Here is a 16,469-nt window from a genome sequence, read left to right as displayed (position 1 = left end):
GATGAGAAACAGTGCGAATGAAAATTCCTGAGAAAATTTGGTAATGGAGGGATTGAGACCAAATGGACTGAGATGAAAAGAGGGGCAGCAAAAAGGACCAACACTTTTGAAAAGTACTCCAATTCAAATACTGAAATCAGGGAAGAATGGTAAATAAAAGAAGGAGTGGAAAAGAGATTGAAGACATGCACATTTAAAATGAAAAAGGGAACATTTTGAAAGCACGTGAAAAGTAAAATATGAATGGAGTGACATATAGTGCAGGGAAGGAGATGGAAGCCTGCCCAATTAATCTTCAATGAAATCTTGAAAACCAAGAACCAATTCTAACAAATACTCCTGAAAGTAGATATGACTGGAAACAGGGAGAATGAAAACAACCAAGAAAATTTGGAACCGGAGGGATTGAGACCAAATGGACAGAGGTGAAATGAGGGGCAGCGAAAAGGACCAAGGCTTTCCCAAAGAACTCCAATTCAAATGCTGAAATCAGGCATGAAATGTAAATAAATAAGGACTGGAAAAGAGATTGAAGACATAAAAGCTTAAAATGAAAAAAAAAAAAAATTTGAAAGCATGTGAAAAGCAAAAAGTGAATGGAATGACAAGAAGTGCAGGGAAAGGGATGGAAGCCTGCCCAATGAATCTTCATTGAAATCTTGAAAACTCAAAAGGAAGTCTAATAAACACTCAAAAAAGGAGATATGATGAGAAACATTGTGAGTGAACTCAACCTAGAAAATTTGGAACTGGAGGGATTGAGACCAAATGAACTGGAATGAAATGAGGAGCACTCCAAAGGATTAACACTTTACCAAAGGTGATGCAATTCAAATGCTGCAATCAGGCAACAAATGAAAATAATGTAGGAGAGGAAAAGGAACTGAAGACACGCAAGCTTAAAAGGAAAAAGGGAAAATTTTGAAAGCTTGTGAAAAGCAAAGAGTGAATGGGATGACAAGAATTGCAAGGAAAGGGATGGAAATCTGCCCAATTATTCTTCATTGAAATGGCAAGATTTCATTCCCTCTCCCAATAGGAAATTCTTCTTTTCGGGAACGGGCATGAAATTATGAAAACAGAGAACATAGTCGAACAAACACGCAAGAAAGGAGATATGATGAGAAACACGGCGAATGAAAACAACCAAGAAAATTTGGAACCAGAGGGATTGAGACCAAATGGACTGAGATGAAAAGAGGGGCAGCAAAAAGGACCAACACTTGCAAAAACACTCCAATTCAAATACTGAAATCAGGGAAGATAGGTTAATAAAAGAAGGAGAAGAAAAGAAATCGGAAACATGCAAGCTTAAAATAAAAAAGGGAAAATTCTGAAAGCACGTGAAAAGCAAAGAGTGAATGGGATGTCCAGAATTGCAGCGAAAGGGATGGAAGCCTGCCCAATGAATCTTCAATGAAATCTTGAAAACAGAAAACAAAGACTAACAAACACTCAGGAAAGGTGATATGATGAGAAAGAGTGCGAATGAAAACAGCTGAGGAAATCTGGAACCGGAGGGGTTGAGACCAAATGTATTTAGATGAAATAAGTGACAGTGAAAAGGACCAAGACTTGCCAAGAGTAGTCCTTTTCAAATGCTGACATCAGGCAAGAAAGGTAGATAAAAATGGAGAGGAAAAGAAATTGAAGACATGAAATCTTAAAATAAAAATGGGAAAATTTTGAAAGCACATGAAAAAAAAAAGTTAATGGGGTGACAAGAAGTGCACGGAAAGGTATTGAAGCCTGCCCAATTAATCTTCAATGAAATCTTGAAAAGAGAGAACAAAGTCTAACAATTGTTCAGGAAAAGAGATACTATGAGAAACAGTACGAATGAAAACAATAGAGAAAATTTGGTCCTGGAGGGATTGAGACCAAATGGACTGACATGAAATGAGAGGTAGTGAAAAGGACCAACATTTGCCAAAAGTGAACCAATTCAATGATGCAATCAGGCAAGTAGTTTAAATAAAAGAAGGAGTGGAAATGAGATCGAAAACATGCAGGCTTAAAACGAAAAATGGAAAATTTTGAAAGCAAGTGAAAAGCAAAAGGTGACTTGGATGACAAGAAGTGCAGGGAAAGGGACGGAAGCCTGACCAATTAATCCTCATTAAAATAGCCAGATTCCATTCCCGTTCCCGAAAGGAAAGTCTTCCTTTCGGGAACTGGAATGAAATCTTGAAAACAGAGAACACAGTCTAACAAACGCTCAGGAAAGGAGATATGATAAGAAGGAGTACGGATGAATACAACTGAGAAAATTTGCAACCAGAGTGATTGAGCCCAAAAGGACTGAGATGAAATGAGGGGCAGTGAAAAGGACCAACACTTGCCAAAAATGTGCCAATTCATATGCTGAAATCAGGCAAGAAATGTAAATAAAAGAAGGATAGGTAAAGAAATTGAAGAAATGCAAGTTTAAAATGAAAAAAGGAATATTCTGAAATACGCAAAAACATAAAGTGAATGAGATGGCAAGAAGTGCAGTGTTGTAGCGCATTTTTTGGGTTTATATTGTATTTAATTTTTTTATTGGGTTTGTAATAGTTTCTTCTGTACCACCCTGTTCCCTTGGAGGTTTGTCCCTGCTCCTTCTCCCCGCCCATCCTCCCACACTGGAATGTAACCCAACTCTGTTCCACTCCCACCTTATCCCTGACTGGGCAGTGGTTTGTCCCTGCCTCTAGCCCCTTCCCCCTGGGAAAAAGCCATGGGACCACGTGGGAAAAATCTCTCTGGCTCTTGGGACTGGGATGGGGACAGGGACTGGACTGAGCTCCGGACTCTGCGGGAGCAGGACCCCAGAATAAAGCCGTGATTCCCCAGACCAAGGGCAGACTCTTTCCTTTTGCCATTGAGGGACTCCTGCTCTCTCTAAATAAAAAATAAAAAAGTTTGCAGCCTCTGGGATCTTTAAGGACCTGAAGGGAAAATTCCTTCTGGCGTGGTTTCTCTCCCGAGCTAGCCAAGGCAAAAACAGAGCAGGGGCTCTCGGGGAGAGAGAGCCACATCAGTGCAGGGAAAGGGACGGAACCTGCCCAATTAAGATTCACTAAAATCGCAAGATTCCATTCCATTTCCCGAAAGGAAGACTTTCCTTTAGAGAATGGGAATGAAATGTAGAAAACAGAGAACAAACCCTAACAAATGATCAGGAAAGGAGATATGATGATAAACACTGGGAATGAAAATAAAAAGAGAATTTTTGGAATTGGAGTGATTGAGACCAAAAGGAATGAGATGAAATGAGGGGTAGTGAAAAGGACCCACACTTGCCAAAAGTACTCCTATTCAAATGCTGACATCAGGAAAGAAAGGTAGATAAAAACAGAGAGGTAAAGGAATTGAAGACAAGCAGTCGTAAAATGAAAATAGGGAAAATTTTGAAAGCACGTGAAAAGCAAAAAGTGTATGGGATGACCAGAAGGGCAGGGAAAGGTATTGAAGCTTGCCCAATTAATCTTCACTGAAATCTTGAAAAGAGAGAACAAAGTCTAACAAACACTCAGGAAAGGAGATATGATGAGAAACAGTTCAAATGAATACAACTGAGAAATTTGGAACCAGAGGGATTGAGACCAAATGGACTGACATGAAATGAGGAACAATGATATGGATGACACTTGCCAAAAGAACTCCAATTCAAATGCTGCAATCAGGCAAGAAAGGTAAATAAAAGAAGGAGAGGGAAAGGAATTGAAGACATGCCAGCTTAAAATAAAAAAGGGAAAACATTGAAAGCACTTCAAAAGCAAAGAGTGAATGGGATGACAAGAAGTGCAGGGAAAGGGATGGAAGCTTGCCTAATTATTCTTCATTGAAATCGCAAGATTTCATTCCCTCTTCCTAAAGGAAAGTCTCCTTTCTGGAAAGGGAATGAAATCTTAAAAACAGAGAACAAAGTCTAACAAACACTCAGGAAAGGAGATATGATGAAAACCAGTGCAAATGAAACCAACCAAGAATTTTTGGAAATGGTGGGATAGAGACCAAATGGACTGAGATGAAATGAGGGGCAGTGAAAAGGACCAACACTTCCCAAATGTACTCCAATTCAAATGCTGAAATCATGCTGGAAAGTTGAATATAAGGAGAGGAAAAGAAATGGAAGACATGAAAGATTAGAATGAAAAAGGGAAAATTTTGAAAGCACTTGAAAAAAGTGAATGGGATGACAGGAAGTGCAGGGAACAGGATGGAAGCTTGCCCAATGAATCTTCAATGAAATCTTGAAAAGAGAGAACAGAGACTATCCAATGCTCAGGAAAGGAGATATGATGAGAAACATTGTGAGTGAACACAACTGAGGAAAATTTGGAACTGGAGGGATTGAGACCAAATGCACTGGAATGAAACGAGGGACACTGAAAAGGACAAACACTTGCAAAAGTACTTGAATTCACATTTGGAAATCAGGCAAGAAAGTTAAATATAAGAAGGAGAAGAAAAGAAATTGAAGACATGCCAGCTTAAAAAGAAAAAGGGAAAATTTTGAAAGCATGTGAAAAGCAAAGAGTGAATGGGATGACAAGAAGCACAGGGAAAGGGATGGAAGCCAGCCCCATTAATCTTCAAGGAAATCTTGAAAGGAGACAACTAAGACTAATAAACACTCAGGAACTGAGGTACACCTGTGTCCTGGTGCTGCAGGCCCTTGCCCAGAGGCTCTCCCAGCCAGCACTGCCCCTGCTCTTCCCTGCTCTGGGCCACAAGCTGCAAGTTCATTTGCTCCCTGGGCCACCGGCTGAGCCCCAAGCCAGGGCCGGGGCCTTTCCCCAGAGCTCTGCAGCCACTGCAATGCTCACAGCTCCGAGGCTGCAGCAGCTCCAGGAGCCTTTGCACACCGCTCCCGGGGATGCCCAGGCTGCCACTCTTGGCCTGTCTGTGCAGGGCAGGGGCCTGCACTCCATGATCCTGCTGCCTCCCTCCCAGCTCAGCCTTGGTGTCTCCTCCAGGTGCTGCCAGAGCTCTTGGGGCCGGGCCAGGAGTGGCACAGCCCCAGCGTTCCCCTCTCGGGGACATCACCGTGCTGGCAGCTCCAAGGTTCCCCTCTCTGGGACACCACAGCTGGGGGCAGCTCCAACGTTCCATGCCTTGGAGACGCTCCAAGGTGATAGAGAGGATGAAACAGGAAAACCATACAAATATGATTGCTTGGCAAAAGATTCCAACAGCAGTTTCAGTCTTGGTCTCGGTCTCAGTCCCGGTGCCTGTGCAGTGCCGGTCTCAGTTCTGTCGTTGGTTCTGGTCCTAGTGTTGATCCGGCTCCCGGAGCAGTGTCAGTGTCGGTTCTGGTGTCAGTTCTGGTCCCAGTGTTGGTCTCAGTGCCAGTCCCACAGCAGAGCCGCTCTTGGTGCCAGGCTCGGATCCGGTGTCGGTCTCAGTCTTGGTGCTGGTGCCGGTTCTGGTGCTGATCTTGGTCTTGGTCTCTGTCTCGGTTGTGGTCGCGGAGATTTTAGGCCAGTTTGGGTGATTTTAGGCAAAACTGGGGACGCTTAGGGGGGATTTTAGGCACCTTTGATTGATTTTTGGCCAAACCTGGTGGGTTTTAGGGTGGATTTTAGATAATTTTGGATTATTTTAATCCAATTTGGGTGATTTTTGGATAAGCAGGGCAGTTTTAGGGTGGATTTTAGATCATTTTAGATGAACTGAGGCCTATTTGGTTGGGGTTTAGACCCATTTGGTTAATTTTAGGACTAATCTGGTGGGATTTACAGGGGACTTTAGGTCTCTTTGGGTGATTTTTAGCCAAACCAGGTATTTTCAGGGTGGATTTTATGCCCTTGGGTGAAATTTAAGGTTGATTTGAGGGCATTTTTGCATGGGTTTTCAACCAGTTTGGGCAATTTTATGGCTCTTTGGTTGGATTTTAGACCCCTTTGGATGATTTTACCACTATTCAGCTGACTTAAGGCCAAATTATGGATTTAGGGTGGATTTTAGGCCCCTCTGTTATTGAAGTCTACTTTGTGGGGATTGCAAGACTCTTTGGGTGATTTGAAGCCAGATCTGTTTGGGTTTAGGGTGGATTTTTGGTCCCTCTGGGCAATTTTAGTCCCTTTTGTGATTCTAGACCAAACCGGGCCCTTTTAGGACCGTGCGTTGCCTTGGCCGCACTTTTTTCCCCTCAGAATTCCTGCTCTGTCCCTCACCCCGCCCCTTTCCCCTCACAGTTCCCACCCTTTCCTTGACCCCGCCCCTTTCCCCTCACAGTTCCCGCCCTTTCCTTGACCCCGCCCCTTTCCCCTCACAGTTCCCGCCCTTTCCTTGACCCCGCCCCTTTCCCCTCACAGTTCCCGCCCTTTCCTTGACCACGCCCCTCTCCCCTCACGGTTCCCACCCTTTCCTTGACCCCACCCTCACCGTTCAGGGTTCAGAACGGGGCCGGAGGAGATGGCAGGAGGAAGAGTTGCCCCGAGCATAGTCCTAGGCACTGCCAGTATGATCCCAGTCTCTCCCAGCAGGGCCCCAGTCACTCCCACTTGCTCCCAGTGTCCCCAGCATGGTCCCAGCTCCCTCCAGCACATAGCCAGTCTCTCCCAGTTTGATCCCAGTTACCGCCCCTATGGTCTGAGACATTCCCAGTGTATCCCAGTGTCCCTGGACATTCTCATAGTCATTCCCAGGCACTCCCAGTTTCCCCTGTAAGTTTCCATTTCCCACAGAACCATCCCAGTTTTTCCCAGTTACTTGCAGTTTCCTCCAGCATGACTCCAGTTTCTGGCAGTTGCCCAAAGTATAGTCCCAGTTGCTCCCAGTATGATCGCAGTTGTCATCTCAGTCTCCTCAGGATGCTTCCAGTACTTTCCAGTTCATCTCAGTCCCCATTTTCCTGCAAACATATGCCCAGTAGCTCCCAGTAACCCCCAGTCAGGATCCATTCACAGCCACTGTAATCCCAGGGGCTTGCAGTATGATCCCTTGTACCCAGTCACCCCCAGTATGACCCCAGGCATTCCCAGATACTCCCAGCATTATTCCAGTCCTGCCCAGGGTGATTCCCTGTCACTCCCAGTGTGGGCCCTGTTGCTCCCAGTCACTCCCAGTATGGTTCTAGTCATGGCCAGCACCTTTCCAGTCACTCCCAGTCTGATTCCAATGTGATCCCATTTCCTCTAAAATACTCCCAGCACTATTCCAGTCATTCCCAGTATGATGCCTGTCAGTTCCAGCAGGATCCCAGTATTACCCTGGAGTTTGATTTTAGGCCACTTTGGATGATTTGAACTGCATTTGGCTCATTTTAGGCTAAACCATGTCGATTTAAGGTGGATATTAGGGCCTTTTGTGTCATTTGAGGCCACTTTGTAGGGATTTGAGGCCTCTTTGGGTGATTTCAGACCAAACGTGGTTGGGTTTAGAGTGGATTTTCAGCACCTTTTGACATGGGCTCAGCTGCTCCCATTATCATCCAGTGTGGTTCCAGATGCTCCCGCTTACACTCACTGTGGTTTCAGTCTCTCCCAGTATATCCCAGTTGCTGCCAGCACGTTCCCAGTCATTCCCAATTGCCTGCAATTGTTCCCAGTCACCCTCAGTGCAGTCCCAGTTGCTCCCAGTATGATCCAGTATGATCCCAGTGTCCCCCAGCATGGTCCCGTTTGTTCCAACAAGATTTTAGACCCGTTTGGGTGATTTTTGCCCAACTGGGCAGGATTAATGTGGATTTTAGGAACCTTTGGCGCATTTTAGGCCAAATCTGTTGGGGTTTTGTCTCATTTGGGTGATTTTAGGATAAACTGGGAAGGTTTAGTGTGTATTTTAGATACTTTTGGAGGATTTTAGGCCCATTTGCATGAGTTTTAGGTATGTTTAGGTGTTTGTAGGCCAAATGTGGAGAGTTTTGACGGTGGACTTTAGGTCCCTTTGGGTGATTTTAAGGCAATCCAGGTACTTTTGGGGTGGATTTTAGGCCCATTTGGGAGATTTTTGGGGGATTTCAGGCAATTTGGTGAGGGTTTAAACCAGTTTGGGCAGTCTTAGGCCCCTTTGGTTTGATTTTAGGCCGCTTTGGATGGTTTTAACTGCATTTGGCTGATTTTAGGCCAAACCATGTGGATTTAAGGGGGACTTTAGAGCCCTTTGTGTTATTTTTGAAATAAACAGGGCAAGGCCATCTGCTCCTTTTTTAATGCCTTTATTAGGCTCAGCTTCGGGCGGGGGTCCGACGGGTCGCGCACACAGCGCCGCTGCTGCTCCCAGGAGTGACGTGGAGGAGGAGATCTGCAGCTTTGTGCGCTGGTGCGCAGGCAGAGCCGGGGCTTCCGTCCTCGCGGGAGCACCAGGAGGCCTGCTCTTGGTTTGAAGCCAGGGCTCCTCTTGGCAGCCAGCGTCTCTGCTGGATAGGGCGAGAGGTTAAAAAGGTCTAGGGAGATAACTCTATTTGTTCCTGTTATAAATAGGCAGGAGTCGATGTTATCTCCTTTTAATGCCTTTATTAGTGATTTCAGCAGAGGGACGGCTCGGGGTAGGGATGCCCTTGCCCACGCTGCACCAGCCGGACACCGCCGAGGAGGAGGTCACGTCGGATCTGCGCCGCTGTCGTCGCAGAGCCGGAAGCCACGCCTCACGGGAGTCCCTAGGCTCGCTGATGGCGCGAATGTCTAGGGGGGTGACTCTTAGCAGGGACTTCAGAGGTTATGGCGACTCCTCTCGGTGTTTGTAGATGATACTGGCAGCTACCTTGGCTCTTTCCCCACTCAGCGCTGCATTCCGTTTCTCCGGGTCTTGATCGGGCTCGCTGTTCGGAGCGGTTCTTGGTTCTAGACTCACTTCCGGCTATACTCGATTTGCATAGAGGCGGTGACAGGCCCAGAGCAGGCGAGGAGTGGGCGAGGCCCCCAAGTTGATGGGCAGGCTGGTATGTGGGCGGTGTCTCGGAGAGCAGCAGGGCTTACAGACTAAGGTAGGGGTGCAGGGAAAGTACGGGACGGGATGAATGTAACATTCGAACCACAGAATCAGTGCATTTACGATTGGGTTTTAGGGTACAACAGTACATTAAACAGATAACTAACAGATAACATTGATACATAGAACAGAGGATACCCACAACTAACTACTAACTGCTAATAACTAATGGCCTGGACCCTTAGTAACTTATGAAATTAGTGCGTTAAAATCTTTATCTTTCTCAATCCCCCCTCTTTTTCTTTGATCGAGTTTAACTCGCATCAATTCTTTTGAGTTCTTGGTATTGATTGTAAATTTCTTCTGCTGTACTTAGCTCCTTTATTTCTGATGTTAAACTCAACATATGTGGGAGCTTTTGAGTGCTCCCACATATCCAGCAGTTAGTTAAGTTCAATCCGTGGCTAATCCTCTCAATTAGATCAATGAATAAATTTTTGTTGGGGAGTTCACTTAATTCATCTTCTCTGATGGTTAAGGGTTTTTCTTTCACTAGGTCTGAGGCCCCTTCCTGATTGTCTATCTTTTCTAAGCAGAACCATTCTCTCATAGGGCATTCTCCAGTCAGACGCTGCCTATAATTGGCTATATTCTTAGCAACCCAATATTTCTTACCTCCCTCTTGGCAGGAGGTAAGTTGTCCGGCCTCAAAACAAGTGGGGTTTACATTCGTATGAACCCTTATCAACTGCTGTAAATCCTCCCCATCATAGATGGGTGAATAGCACTTTGTGCAAGCGGCCCCTTCTGTATGTTTATTCATCGCCAGGACTAGTATCAGTCCTATCAGCTTCCCCAAGAGTCCAGTATGAACCATGATTGTTTTGGTCTCACCTGGGCTTGCCTCTTGGGACTTAGGGGCTCTCCGCGTTCTGTCCTTAGGGTTCTGTAGTTATCTTTCCTTCCACTCAGAGGTTAATTTGGTTATTTCGCCCTTCTAAAGATTGCTCTAGGAGAGAAATTTGAATATATGTTCTAATTTACTTATCTATTTGCTTAACTGCTTTTAACATTAACTGAACTTTTATTACACAATGTCAACAATTTTCAAACCTAATACAACAGCAAGTGATTTATAATAACTTTTCTTCACTTGAATTAATTTCTTAATCACAGTTCTTTAACAGTCTCTGGGGCTCAACTGAGTTGCTCCAGTCTTCTACTGAGTTTTTGTTTTCCTTTTAAACGTCAGTTTTAGCGGGTCCAGTTGCGGGGTTACCGTCCAATCGGAGGAGTCAGCTGGTTGGCTTAGGTCTGGGGGTTCACTTGGGGGTGACACAGGTCCTTTTACTCTAGTGATGTGGGTCCAGCCTCTTTCTTTAGTGCGTACCGCGGTATGAGTGGTTAGGAGTACCTGGAAAGGACCTTCAAATTTTGGGGTCAATGGGGTAGTGCTCCAAGATTTAATTAAAACCCAATCCCCAGGAGTTATTTGATGTATGTTAGCGTCGAGAGGGGAAGTTTGAGGAATATACCCTTTTATTCTGAGGTTTTCTAGTGTTTTACTGATGGTCTGCAGATACTTTCGGGCGGCTGTATCACCTTCTATATATTCCCCGGTGCTGTATGTTGTTAAAAGAAAGGGGAGCCCGAACATCATCTCATAGGGGGAAGCCCCTATATCCGATCTTGGCCTAGTTCTGATTCTCAGGAGAGCTAGGGGTAAACACTTTAACCAATTTAACTGTGTTTCTTCGATTAATTTTGTTAATACGTTTTTAAGGGTCTGGTTCATTCTTTCCACCCTCCCTGAGCTCTGGGGGTGCCAGGGGGTGTGCAATCTCCAATTTATGCCTAATTCTTTAACAGTTTGGCGCAGAATTTTAGCAGTAAAATGAGTTCCCCTGTCCGAATCAATGTTATTTACTAACCCATACCGAGGGATTATGTGCTCTAGGAGTATTTTTACCACTACTTCCGCTGTTTCCTTTTTGGTCGGGAACGCCTCTATCCAATGAGTAAGGTGGTCGACCATGACCAATAGATGTTTGTACCCTTGGATTTGAGGCATCTCAGTGAAGTCAATCTGAATACTCTGGAATGGTCTCAGAGCTAGTTCCCTCCCTCCAGGTATGGCTTTCCTCGCTATCCGTTGGTTGACTTTTTGGCAGATCGTACACCCTTGCGTTATGGCTTTTGCTATGCTGTATATTCCTATGCAAAAGTTTTCTTTTAAGAAATGATCACATAATCCCTGGGTTCCCCAGTGGGTTAGTTCGTGAATTTCGGTTAAAATCCTTCTGGCTAGGGGTTTATTCAAAAACTTCCTGCCATCCGGAGTTAACCATTCCCCATGCTCTCCCTTCCTCATTCCTAGGTCCTTGATCGCTTTTAATTCTGTTCTATCGTACTTCGGTTTCTCTTCCCCTCCCTCTTCCTCTGATGTTTCATTTAAGGCCAATATTCTGATTGATCCTTTGGGGTCTTGAGCCGCTCTTTTTGCTTCTTTGTCTGCTAGTTGGTTCCCTTTCCCTTCAAATGTGGTTTCTTTTTGATGTCCTTTTACATATACCACAGCAATCTCAATGGGTTTTAACAAGGACGTTAAAACTGATCTTATCATTTCCTTATGCACTAGGTCCTTCCCTTTTGAATTGAGATATCCCCGTTCCTCCCAGATCTTTCCGAAGGTATGGACTATCCCAAAAGCGTACTTCGAATCGGTGTAAATAGTTCCCCGGTCTCCTCCTAATAGGTCTAGTCCCCTTTTTACAGCATAAATTTCGCAGAGTTGGGCAGACCAACTCGAGGGTAACTTTCCCGTTTCTCGAACTTGAATGTCTTCTATGGTGGATCCTTCTACCACTGCATACCCTGAAACCCTTTTCCCCTCTAGAACTCGTGATGATCCATCAGTGAATAACCTTTTTCCATAAGGTAAGGGAGTACTTTCCAAATCTTCCCTTACCTTCGTCTGGAGACTCATAAGTTCCAGACAATCATGCTCCAAGTCTGGAGGTGGTTCCCCAGAGAGGAACTGTGCAGGGTTCAGGTTTTTTGGAAACTGTTAACCTCAAGTTCTCCGAGTTTATTAAAGTGATCTCGTATTTCAGGATCCGGGAATCGGTTACCCACCCCGGGGCTTTTTGGCTCAAAACTGTTTTGATATCATGAGGTGTATGAATTTGAATTTTTCCATTTAATGTGAGCTTTTGGGACTCCTCAACCAACACTGCGGTGGCGGCTACAGCTTGCAGACAGGCTGGCCACCCTCGGGCTACAGGATCTAATATTTTGGAAAGGAAAGCAATTGGCTTTTTGCACCCTCCCCACTCCTGAGCTAACACACCATAGGCCACTCCTCCTTCGGTGTTCACAAATAGATCGAATTCTTTCTTCAGATCGGGCAGGCTCAGGACAGGTGCGGTGGACAACTTGTTTTTTAGTTTTTCCAATTGTTTTTCATCCTCTTGTGTCCACTCTATGGGCTCTGGACTTACCAATTTATCATATAGGAATCTCACATTTTGGGTGTACTCATCAATCCAATGTCTGCAATACCCGAAAAGGCCTAATAATTTTCTTATGTCTCTTTTGGTTTTTGGAGCAGGTATTGCTATTATTCCAGCAATCCTTTCAGGGCTTAATTTCTTGTATCCTTTGCCAATCAAATGCCCCAAATAGGTCACTTCTGGTTTCACGAATTGTAATTTCCTTTTTGATACTTTCAGCCCTTTTTCCCCCAGAAAATTCAGGAGTTTAATGCTGGTGGTTCTCACTTCAAGTTGGTTTTCTCCTGAAATCAGTAAATCATCCACATACTGGAGGATTTGCACCTGTCTTTCTGGGGTGAATTGCTCTAGCAGCCTTTCCAAAGCTTGCCCAAATAAATTTGGTGACTCAGTGAACCCTTGGGGTAGGCTGCTGTCTCCTCTTTGTTTCAGGATGGTCCCATTCGAACGCAAACCAGTCTCTGCTCTCCTCTGCTAGTGGACATGCCCAAAATGCATCTTTCAAATCTATGGTGGTGAACCAGGCATGCTCTTGGGGAATCTGGCTCAGGAGATTGTATGGATTAGGGACTACAGGGTGTTTGGTGATAGTCCTCTTATTAATCTCCCGTAAATCCTGAACCAATCGATATTTCCCTTCCGCTTTCTTCACAGCTAAGATGGGTGTGTTATGTGGGGACATGCATGGTTCCAGGATGCCTTCTTTTAACAGTTGTTCAATAATGGGGATCAACCCTTTCTTTCCTTCCAAAGACATTGGATACTGTTTTATCCTGATGGGAGGAGTTCCTGGTTGCATTTTAACTTCTATAGGTGGTATATTCAGGAGGCCGCTCTTCCCTCCTTCTGCCCATACCTCTGGGTTTATTTCCTCTATGTCTCCGGCAGTTAATTTCATAATCTTTACTTTCATTTGGCCGCCTTCGGGGATAACTCCTATTCCTAATAGTACTTGCAAATCGCGTCCCAATAGGTTGCTCTCTAGGTCCGGTAAATAAATAAAATCCGCTCTTATTTGTTTGGAATTCCCTTTGACCTCTATTCCTTCTATAATTGAGGCTGTGAATGGTTTCCCCTCCGCCCCTACGACCTCACATGTTCTAGTTCCGACCTTAACTCCCACTGGAAGCTTCCTAATACTGGATCGGTCTGCTCCAGTGTCTACTAAAAATTCATATTCCTCGTGTTGGGGACCCACTTCAAAATTTACTATGGGCTCACCTCGGTGGTACATCGGGTCCCCTAGTGCATAGAGCCCATGACACCCCTAATCCTCGTTGTTTTCGCCCTTTAATAGCTTCTCTAAGGCATCCTGTTCTTTTGTGATGGCTTCATCAAAGGATAATTTCTGACACTCTCTTCTTATGTGTCCAACCTCCCCACAATAGAAGCATTTTCTGTCCTCTCCTGGCCTCCCAGGAGTCTTCCAAGGTGGTAAGGCCCTTCCTCCCCCTGACTTGGTACTTCTCCGATTGGGAGGGTTTTGATCTTGTATCGCTTCTCTTGCTACAGCCACCATTATCTTTGCTTTCGTCTTGGTTTTCTCCTCCTCCCTTCTTAGATAGACCTTTAAAGCCTCTCTTAACAACTCATTTACATCTTTTTCTTGCCAGTCTTCTATTTTTTCTAATTTCCTCCTAATATCGGGCCAGGACTTGGTGACGAACTGTGTCTTTAACAACACCTGACCCTCGGGACTATCGGGGTCTATACTTGAATAAAGTTGAAAATTCCTCTTTAACCTGTTTAACCAGGTTGCGGGAGTCTCGTCTTTCCCCTGCATATTATCAAATGCTAATCTGGTATTATTGCTTCGGGGTACTGATTCCTTTATACCTTTAACTATTAGACTCCGATAGTCGTCCATACTTCTCCGGTCTTCCTCCCTGTTCGGATCCCACCTCGGATCTACGACTGGTAATTTGTAATCCCCTGGCGGACCCGTTCTGTTTTCTTTCTCCCAAGTTTTCATCCCGGCGGTCCTAATCATTCTAATCTCTTCTGGGCTAAATAAAATCTTCAGAATCGAATTAATCTCTCCCCACGTGTAAGTATTGGGGCCCAGAAATTGATCAACTTGATTTGATATTCCTACAGGGTCCTCTACTAGGTTTCCCAGTTCTTTCTTGAAATTCCTCACCTCTGAAGCTGTTAGTGGAGCATTTACAAAACCGACCCCTCCTGCAACTCCACCCATCGGGACTTCCCTTAAGGGGAAAAGTTTAGTTCTGGACCGGGTGTTATAGTTATGTCCCTCTGGGACTTCAGTTACCCCTATGAGGTTGGTACTGTGAGAGGGGTCCGTATTCGGGGTGTTAAGGTCTAGCTCCCAACTACGAGGTGGAACAGGAAGTTTAGATGGTGACGGAGAATGTATGGAGTTTGGAGAGACTGGCTGCGAGGCTGAAGGAGGAGTAGGAGAAGCTACAGAGCTATAAAAGGGGTTTTTACTAGAGCTATGAGACGTTACTGTTAGGGGTGTATTCCCAGAAAAATTCACAGCACCTACCAGAGGTGCATTCATAGAAAAATTAGTCCCCATCGGGGACGTATCTACCGAAAAATTAGGGGAAGGGGAATTAGGTACAGGGGAGGAAACTGGTGAGGAAGGGGTCTGAGGACTGACTTGGGGTAGATCAGGGTAAATAGGAGGAGGGGGTAAGTGCTCAAGGGGGTCCCATACAGGACCCTTCTCTTCTTTCTTATCTTTATTTTTCCCTTCCTTTTCCTGCATCTTGCAAATTTTTACTGTCTCGGTACCTGATCTTACATGCATCCAGCAAGCAGCATACCTTAGCTGCTCTGTGTCTACTTCCTCTTGGGCTCTCAAATATTGGTTTAACTGTGAGCTCATCCAAGAGTCGGTGGTACCGTACCATGGCCATTCCCCGGGTAGATTAAGGGTTGGCCATACTTCCACGCAATAGTGAATCATTTTCACTTTGTTTAAATTCTTAGTTTTCTCATTGTTCTCCCACTGGTCTAACATTCTCCCTAGTGGGCTATCAAAAGGGATGTTAGCTACCTTCCCTTTTCCCGCTTTTCTCTCTTTCCTGATCTTGCTTCCACACACACCCATTCTTACTTAGTCAAATGAAAATACTCTACTGTACGACAGGACAACGCAAACTAGAAAAGCGACCTTTCTTGAACTAAAATCTTATAAGGTGCCCCTACTCAAACGGAAATTTTAAAGACGGGCAACTAAAATCTAAAATTTCATTCACTCTGGATAGCTTACTGGCACGCCCTTAGGTCCTGGCCACTATCCCTCTTTCACTCTCTCAGACAGCCTGTTGGCCCGCCCTCAGGGCCCAGCCACTGTCCCTCTCTTACTCACGACGCCACACTAAACTAATCCCCGCAGACGGCCGGTGGACCGGGGCCCAAGGTATCAGGCACCGCCTGCAGCCAGGATTAGTGCGTCGCGGTGCGACACTCACTCTGTCCCTAGCTTTGAACTACCCGCACCTCAGTAATTCCCTAACCACACACACCCCGACCCGGGACAGCGTCCTGTCCGCCCGCCGGTGGGCTGCCCCCGGATAGCGTAGACGCCTCTGCCCAACGGTCCCAACGTGTCCGGTAGCGTACCCTAGTGGTACCCCCCGCCCAACACTCCCGTCCGGTTTGCACGTCTACCCCCGCCAGGGCAGGTCCCTTACACCCGGTAGCATAACTCCCCTTTGAGCTACCCCCGCCCAGTGTAAGGCTCGCACTCTTGGTCCCACTACCCTACGCCAAATCAGCGGCGCACCCCCTCGTTGCCGGCCCGTAGGTCCGCCCTTAGGACCCCAGCCGCCGCGCTACGGGCTTCCTACCGCCCTTGCTCGCTGGGTAGCCTGCCGACCCGCCCTCAGGGCCTCAGCCACTACCCCGGGTAGCCTGTTGACCCGCCCTCAGGGCCCAGCCACTACCCTTGTGGGGGGGGATCCCTAGTGGGGCCTCCTACCAGTTGCCTATCAACCTCACACGGGCCACTCACACCCTAGGTTTCCTCCGCCCGTTCGGAGGGGGGCCCACTATGCCCCTGGAGGCGCCTCACTCGCTCAGGCTCCACTCGCTTCCCCCTGTTCCCGGCCGGCCCCCTCGCGG

The sequence above is a fragment of the Hirundo rustica genome, unplaced genomic scaffold (genome assembly GCF_015227805.2).
Source record: "Hirundo rustica isolate bHirRus1 unplaced genomic scaffold, bHirRus1.pri.v3 scaffold_189_arrow_ctg1, whole genome shotgun sequence".
NCBI classification, from domain to species: domain Eukaryota; kingdom Metazoa; phylum Chordata; class Aves; order Passeriformes; family Hirundinidae; genus Hirundo; species Hirundo rustica.
This window is presented reverse-complemented; position numbering follows the sequence as displayed.